Source organism: Mastomys coucha, unplaced genomic scaffold, assembly GCF_008632895.1.
Source record: "Mastomys coucha isolate ucsf_1 unplaced genomic scaffold, UCSF_Mcou_1 pScaffold14, whole genome shotgun sequence".
Lineage (NCBI taxonomy): Eukaryota > Metazoa > Chordata > Mammalia > Rodentia > Muridae > Mastomys > Mastomys coucha.
This window is the reverse complement of record NW_022196896.1, coordinates 78,570,866-78,579,747: the sequence shown is the minus strand read 5'-3', so window position 1 is coordinate 78,579,747 and position 8,882 is coordinate 78,570,866. Positions and strand designations below refer to the sequence as shown.

General features: G+C 36.2%; 2 pseudogenes; one reads left to right on the top strand and one right to left on the bottom strand.

Annotated features, from left to right (window-relative positions):
• The first annotated feature begins 3,184 nt into the window (after positions 1-3,184).
• On the top strand, positions 3,185-4,199 carry LOC116089166 (annotated as a pseudogene).
• Positions 4,200-5,257: 1,058 nt separating this feature from the next.
• On the bottom strand, positions 5,258-5,358 carry LOC116089694 (annotated as a pseudogene).
• Between the last annotated feature and the right edge of the window lie 3,524 nt (positions 5,359-8,882).

The window sequence follows — 8,882 nt, the reverse complement described above, 5'->3', positions numbered from 1 at the left end:
TTACATGTAAATAAAGAAAATATCTAAAAGAAAAAAAAAAAGGAGAGAAAAGCCTTGTCTTGGCCTTGATTTTAGCAGAATTGCTTTTAAGTTTCTCCCCATTTATTTTGATGTTGGCTATTGACATGCTACATATTGCCTTCATTGGGTTTAGTTGTGTGCCTTATATACTTGATCTCTTCAATACTTTTAACATTAAAGGGTGTTAGATTTTGTTACAACTTTTTTCGGCACCTAATGAGACAATATAATAATAATAATAATAAATAATATCTTCTGGAAACTAAGCAAGAGAAAGACCTATATGACAATAGCTGTAAGTCCCTAAAGAAAGAAATTGAAGAAGATATCAGAAGATAGAATGATCACCCATGCTCATAGAACAATAGGATTACCATACTAAAAATGACTATTTTACTACAAGCAAATTACATACTCAATGCAATTCCCATTAAAATTCCAACACGATTCTTTATAGACTTTCTAAGAACAATTCATACCTTCATGTGGAAGAACAAAAAACCCAAGCTACCTAAAAAATTCATGTAAAATAAAAGACCTTCTGTAGTCAACTTTTATAAAGGGAAAATGGCTTATAATTTCAGAAGTTTATCATCATGGTGGGAAGCATGGCAACATGTGGGCAGACATGGTCTGAAAGTGAGCAGAGAGTTCTACATTTGAAGAAAGCCACGAGGAGACTCAAATCCACACTGGGCAGAGGTTGAGCATATGAGACTACAAAGCCCACCCCCATAGTGACACACCTACTCCAACAAGGCCACAGTTCCTAACAGTGTCACTCCCTATAGCCCAATGATTCAAACACCTGATTCTATAGGGGCCAAACCTATTAAAACCAGCATAATAATACAGTATAGTACTGAACAGTAATTGTTGATAAAATTTGAATATTTGAGAAAGATGCATCCACTGAGAGCTAAAAAACATTGGTTTGATATAATAAAAATCATTATTATTTTAATTACTTTGAAAACTTAATACCTTAGTACTTACATCATTTCTATCCCATTCTCTTGCCCTTCAACTCCTGTAGTGTCTGCTCAACTACCTTTCAAATTGTGACTCATTCCTCCTAAATTATTTTGATATATACACATACACATGTGCACACACACTCTACATACACACACTATATATACACACACACATTATACACAGAGACACAGATACATGTTTTTGTGTAATGTTTATACACACACACACACACACACACACACACACACACATATATATATATATGTATATATATATACGTATATATACAACCTACTATGTACATTTTATATGGCTCCTGTGTGTGTGTGTGTGTTTGTGTGTTTGTGTGTGTGTGTGTGTGTGTGTGTGTGTGTTTGTGAGTGACCATATGGGATCTTACAAACCTTCTGGATGATAATATCGAGAGAAGACCAATTGTTCCCCACTCAGTAGCCCTTATTGCATGCAAATCCTCAATTATCAGTGAGGGTTAATGAGATTTCTACCATTCATGCTGACATATCAACTAATGGTACCCTTGTGCTGGTCTTATTTTGGCAATCATATTGTTGAGATTTCAACAGTGTAGGTTCTCAATCATATATAGAAGATGCAAAATCTTGTTTTTAAACTTAGGATTAAAGCAAATTAATTATTTAACTAACATTGTTGTAGAAAATATTGTTAATACCATACATGATTAGTAAAAGCATATTTTAAAGCAGACTTAGTGTATATGGGAAAACATTTTTCAGTAAAGCTAAAAAGAAAGATTAGCATTTTAAATTTCTATGTAAATATAATCAAGACCTAATGAAGCTTTAAAGTTTGACACTGTTTCATTTAAATGGGTTTATATAATTAAATTCAGTGAGTTGAAAGATTCAAGTAATATAAATATATAATAATCCTACCAATATTATATATAGAGTTAGATCCTCCCTCATCTATGTGAAATTCAGCTTGAGAACTAGAAGTATGCATATATTATGCAGATACTTACAGATTTGAGTAGATATGGGGAAATATCAGGTTTGAATTTTCACTCTGTTATTTCAGCTGCATAAACTTAACAATTTAACAATATCCAGAATCACAACTTTTAGATATTTAGGGAAGGATAGCCCTTGTTATCTCAAAGTGTTACAGTGAATCTTCTAAAATATGCATTTCTGCTGAAACTAGCTGATATTAACTTCTAAAACTCAACTGTAAGTACTTATGATACTCCTATGATATTACCCCAAAAGCAACCATTGAGAGAAAATTTAAAGCTCCAGTTAACAAACAAGGTATGTTACTACCATTACCAATACTTGGAGGCCACTATAAAAGCATGTACATATGTTACATACTCCAACATTGTTATTCATTTATAAAGTGCTAGCTGTACATGTAGGAAAAATAAGTTTAGTAAAAATATTTTTGAAATCTTAAATTTATGAATTTGATTTCTGTGTCTATTCCTGTGTATGAACATATTCTTTTAAAATTAAACAACATACTCTCACTCCATGATGAACATAATGAATTTTACTGCAGCTTTAAATCCATATGATTTGCATGATCTGTTTGTTTCTTGTGTTGTATAGAAAGTTTTTGTAATGTTATTTTGACACACACATACACATACAGATACATGAATATATACCAATACACACACATATTTTTTTCAAGAATATAGAAGTACATGACTTCCTTGGGAGTCTATCATTTTGTGTTACTTTGAAAATAAAGTTCGCTAAAATCTTAAAAAGATTAAATGTGGATTTTTTTATATTATTGTGAATATTTAAGGCATGAACACAAATAGAACTCATTTCAGTAGTTGCTCTTGGCAGGGCAATACAGTAGCTGCCCATTAAGTTCAATCCTGTAATGATGAAAACATTTTTTTCTTTCTTTTTGGTACATCTTTGCTTTGTATCATACTGTGAATTTCAATAGAAATACTTCCAAATTTTCTTAATGGATTTTTCCTAGAGTATCAGCATTTAGTTTTGAATGGTTACTTTGTGAGCCACCTCTTAAAATGAAATAAAAAGTAATAGATTATGGTTAGTTTTCAATGAATTGTTCGTGAAATAGATTTGGCATAAGTAGAACTATACAGGCTCTCTGCTCCTCCTTGTTCCAGAGACAGCTGCATATTCTTTTACAATGACAGCCTTGTCCCACAGACAAAATGGGGAAGGTCAGTATGAACAGATTTGGCTGTATTGAGCACCTGGTTACCAGGGTTGCCTTCTGCTCTGAGCTTGGCAAAATGAAGATTGTTGCCATAAACAACCCCTTCACTGAACACATCTACATGGTCTACATGTTCCAATATGAATCCACCCATGACAAATTCAATGGCACAGTCATGCGGAGAATGGGAAGCTTGTCATCAATGGAAAGCTCATCATCATCTTCCAGGAGCTAGATCTCTTTGACCTCAAATGGGGTGACACTGGCACTGAGTATATTGAGGAGTCTATCGGTGTCTTCTCCACCATGGAGAAGGTAGAGATCCACTTGAAGGGTGGGGCCAAAAGAGTCATCATATCCACCCCTTCTGCTCATGCCCTCATGTTTGTGATGGGTGTGAACCATGACAAATAGGACAAATCACTCAAGATTGTCAGCAATGCATCTTGCACCACCAACTGCTTAGCATCCTTGGCCAAGGTCATCCATGACAACTTTGGCATCATGGAAGGGCTCTCATGACCACAGTTCAAGCCATCACTACCACAAAGAAGATTGTGGGTAGCCCTTCTGGAAAGCTATGGTGTGATGGCCATGGGGTTGCTCAAAGCATCATCCCTGCATCCATTGGTTCTGTCAAGGCTGGGGGCCCGGTCATCCCTGAGCTGAACCTGAATCTCACTGGCATGGCCTTCCATGTTCCTATCCCCAATGTATACGTTGTGGATCTGACATGCCACTTGGAGAAACCTGCCAAGTATGATGACATCAAGGTGATGAAGCAGGCATTTGAGTGCCCACTAAAGGGCATCCTGGGATACACTGAGGACCAGGTTGTCTCCTACAACTTCAACAGGAACTCCCACTTTTCCACCTTTGATGCTGGGACTGATATTGCTCTCAATGACAACTTTGTCAACCTCATTACCTGGTATGATAATGAATACAGCTACACCAACAGGGTGGTGAACCTCATGGCCTACATGGCCGATATGGCCTCCAAGGAATAAGAAATCCTGGACCACCCAGCCCAGCAAGGAAACTGAGAGCAAGAAAGAGGCCCTTGGTTGCTCAGGAGTCCCTGTCTCAACACAGAGCATCTCCCCACAATTTCCATCCCAGACCCTCATAATAACAGAAGAGGCCTAGTGAGCTCTCCCTACTTTCTTGAATATCATCAATAACGTTCACCCTACCAAAAAAAAAAGTAGAACTATACAAAAGAAAATAAGAAACTAAATAAAATACATAAAGCTGTGCAAAGTAGGGTACTTTTTCAAAAAAGGAAATACATAACTTTCACTTTTTTTTTTTTTTTTTTTTTTTTTTTTTTTTTTTTTTTTTTTTTTGGTTTTTCGAGACAGGGTTTCTCTGTATAGCTCTGACTGTCCTGGAACTCACTTTGTAGATCAGGCTGGCCTCAAACTCAGAAATCCACCTGCCTCTGCCTCCCAAGTGCTGGGATTAAAGGCGTGCGCCAGCGTTGGGAGTCTGCTTTATTTTTCCTTATTTTCTTTTAATTGTGTGATACATTCTTTTCTTAGGCACTAGTTTTTGACTTCCACTAAAAAGATACAGCATCAATACTACTTAATTTGTAGTATAAATGTTTGGATCTGCAATGTAAAAAAATGCATTATTTTAAATAGCTTTGGGAAATAATTTACATGTAAGTATAAATAATATTAAGAAGATTTTTAGTTATGATTTGGCATCCAATAATATTTACCCTGCAAATTACAAAGTTTTAGAATGTGAAAGTCATTTGTACTTACATAACTACTACCATGAATCTTGTAGGAAAACAGACATTTATATTTCTAAACACATTCAAATATTTGCCAGTAGACTCAAAAATCAAAGTATATCTCACTGCTTGTGAATTAAAAGTTTCTTTGAAAGGGACGGACAGTAGATAGAAGAAGATTGAAATAATCCCATGCATTCTGTCAGATCAACATGGACTAAGGCTGGAATTCAATAGCAACAACAACAGAAAGCCCATATCCACATGGAAGTTGAACAATGCCCCATTCAATGATAATTTGGTCAAGGAAGAAATAAAGAAAGAAATTAAGGACTTTAGAATTTAATGAAAATGAATGCACAATATACCCAATCTTATAGGACATAATACACTTGATCTTAGCCAAAAGGCCGAGAAGCGATCTTATAGGACATAATAAAAGCAGTGCTAAGAGGAAAACTCATAGCTGAGTGCCTCCAAAGAGAAACTGGAGAGAGAATACACTAGCAGCTTGACAGCACGTCTGGAAGTCTACAACAAAAAGAAGCAAATACACCCAAGAGGAGTAAAGGGAGGAAATAATAAAACTCAGGACTGAAATCAACTAAGTAGAAACAAAAAGAACTATACAAAGAATCAACAAACCCAGGAGCTGGTTGTTTGAGAAAATCAACAAGATAGATAGACCCTTAGCCAGACTAACCAGAGGGCACAGAGACAGTATACAAATTAACAAAACCAGAAATGAAAAGGGAGACATAACACAGAAACTGAAGAAATTTAAAAAAATTATCAGATCCTACTATGAAAGCCTATACTCAACAAAACTGAAAAATTTGAATGAAATGGACAGTTTTCTAGACAGATACCAAATACTGAAGTTAAATCAGAATCAGATAAATCGTCTAGATAGTCCCATTACCTCTGGGGAAATATAAGCAGACATTTAAAGTCTCCCAACAAAAAAAAGCCCAGGGCCGGATAGGTTTAGTACAGAATTCTATCAGACCTTCACAGAACATATGATACCAATAATCTTCAAACTAGTGTACAAAATAGAAACAAAAGAAACACTACCCAATTCATTCTAGGAAGCCATAGTTATTCTGCATATTCTCCCATGGATATGGAATGGTTTCTTTCTAATAAGGAACTTGTCACAATTTCCTTTCGTAGAGGACTTCATTAGAGATTTTTTTCTACTTCTATCATGCTTAATGTTCCAAATAGATTTTAAAAAATGGTTGAGTGCATATTACTTTTAGCTTCAGAAGATATCATGTATATTTAAGATGCATTAAATTATTATAAATGATTTTGATGACTTAAAAAATTGTCAATACTGAATTGTATATTTTAAAATAAATTTTATTAGTTTAATAAAAACAAAAAACAAAATGCAGTATTGTAGATTGTCTTCCCAATTGACTCATCTACAACACAATGCCTGCATCTCAGCGATCAATCCCCAAAATGGCTGGAATGATTTAAGAACAAGAGGAATGGGCAATTTTCTGAGATTATGACTTCTAGAAATGTCAGAAACTATGCATAACTATAGAAAATTTCAAAATGACTGGCTAAACATGAGTTGAACAATGGTAATACCACTAGACATGAAAATGTGGATGGCAAAAAGCTCATGAGGCCTCAATTTACAAAAAGAACTATAGGGAACTAATGAATGCTGGAACCAGGAAAAATAGTCTTACCTGAAAAGGAGCCTTATAATTGGTTACCAATTACCACTACACTGAATACATTTTCATAGAAGTAAGATTATACAAATTAATCAGATTGTGTGTGTGTGTGTGTGTGTGTGTGTGTGCATAAAACAACAATTACATAAAAGAGTGGTCATAAATTTGAAAGAGATCAGGGGTAGGGTCAATATATATATAAGGTTTGGAGGGAGAAAAGAAGAAATGGAACTATAATATCAAAAATGAAAAAAAAAAGGTGGGGTCTGGTTACATTTGAGCTTTAGGAGTATTTCAAATCATTCTAATTATTTAAAAAAACTTCTGAATTCTTACCTTTTTAAGTAGCAGATCTAGAAATACATATTATAGAAATTTCTGCCTCTATGCCAATAGAGAAAACTTAGATTGCACTTTTTCTTTCTTCATAAACTACCATGAACTATATAAACATTTTAAATGTACTTTGATGCAATGGTTAAGAAATGACAGATAAAGCAACACCTCAGTCAGTTCTTTATTTTTTTTGAAAGATTTATTTATTTATTTTGTGTATCTGAGTACAACATTGCTCTCTTCAGACACACCAGAAGAGGTCATCAAATCCCATTACAGATGGTTGTGAGCCACCATGTGGTTGCTGGGAATTGAACTCAGGACCTCTGGAAAAACAGTCAGTGCTCTTAACCACTGAGCCATCTCCCCAGCCTTCAGTCAGTTCTTATACACAAGAGAGAACTCCAACTGGCAGGAATGGGACATGTCTTATCATTGAGTGGCTTCTGGTGACCTCTAGTAATTCTTAAATTATGCAAAATGAAAATCTAATAGCTTATCAAGTGATAATATGCTTGGGTAGTTATCACTATCATTGTTAATTGTTATAGGATATTTGATCATACTCTAAACTTCAAGATTGTGTTGTTTACTGGAAAAAAAGCTGTTTTTAGTCATTATGTGGCTCTAATTTAGTATGCACCTTTAATCTAATACTTTTCTGCTTGTATATTGTAAACAGGATAAAATATAGTCAAGCTGGGGTCCAGGTTAGTTGAGACTGCTGGTATTCCATTAGGGTTGCCTTCCTCCTCAACTTCTTCCACCTTTTCTCTAATTCAACCACAGGAATCACCAGCTTCTGCCCATTGGTTGGGTGTAAATATCTGCTTCTGACTCTTTCAGCTGCTTTTTGGGCTTTTTAGAGGACAGTCATGACAGGCCCTTGATTGTTAGCACACCATAGCATCAGTAATAGTGTTAAACCTTGGGACCTCCCACTGAGCTGGGTCCCAATTTGGGGCCAGTCACTGGACCTCCTTCCCCTAAGTCTCTTTGTCCATTTTTGTACCTGCAGTTCTTTTAGACAGGAACAATCCTGGGTCAGAGTTTTGGATTGAGTGAAGGCAACCCCATCCCTCCACTTGATGTGAGAGGTGGACTCTACACCTTCTCTCTCCCCATTGTAGGACATTTTATATAAGGTCCTTCTCTTTGACTCCAGAGAGTATCTCATCTCCCAAGTCTCTGGTATATTCTAGAAGGTCCCCCCCCCCACCTCCCACTTCCTGAATTTGCCTGCTTCCATTCATTTTGCTGGCCCTCTGGGCTTCAGTCCTGTTCTCCTTCCAGTACCTGATCATGTTCCCCTCTCCCCCTCCCTGTCCTTTTTCTACCCAGGTCCCTCCCTTTATCCACTCATGTGATTGCATTCTTCTACCTTTCAAGTGCTATTGGGGTATCCTTACTTGACCCCTTTGGCTTGTTAGCCTTCATCAACCACTGAGTCACCAACCAGGCAGCATATACCAGCTGATATGAAGCCCCAACAAATGTACAGCAGAGGACTGCTGGCTCTGGACTCCACCAGAGAAGATGCAACTAACCCTTGACAGACTTGGGGCTCCAGGATGTGGGGAGGTCTGGTAGGGTGGGGGAGAGGTTGGAGATATCCTCTTTCAGATGGGGGCCATGGAAGGAGATGTGGGCTATTGAACAGTCAGAAGGTGGACTGGGAGGGGGATAAAGTCTGGAGTGTAAAAAAATAATTAAAAATTTAGAAAATGATTAAAGAATAAATACATAAATAAATAAAAAAGAAGAGTCAAGCCCATCATATTACACATATCATTTCTTCACTTTGCTCATCCTATCCCTGTGATTCAATCATTAATTATTCCATAAGCAAACTCTCATTGTATCCCTTCAATATACAAAAGAACTCTTAAAAGCTTGGGAGTTCTTAACCA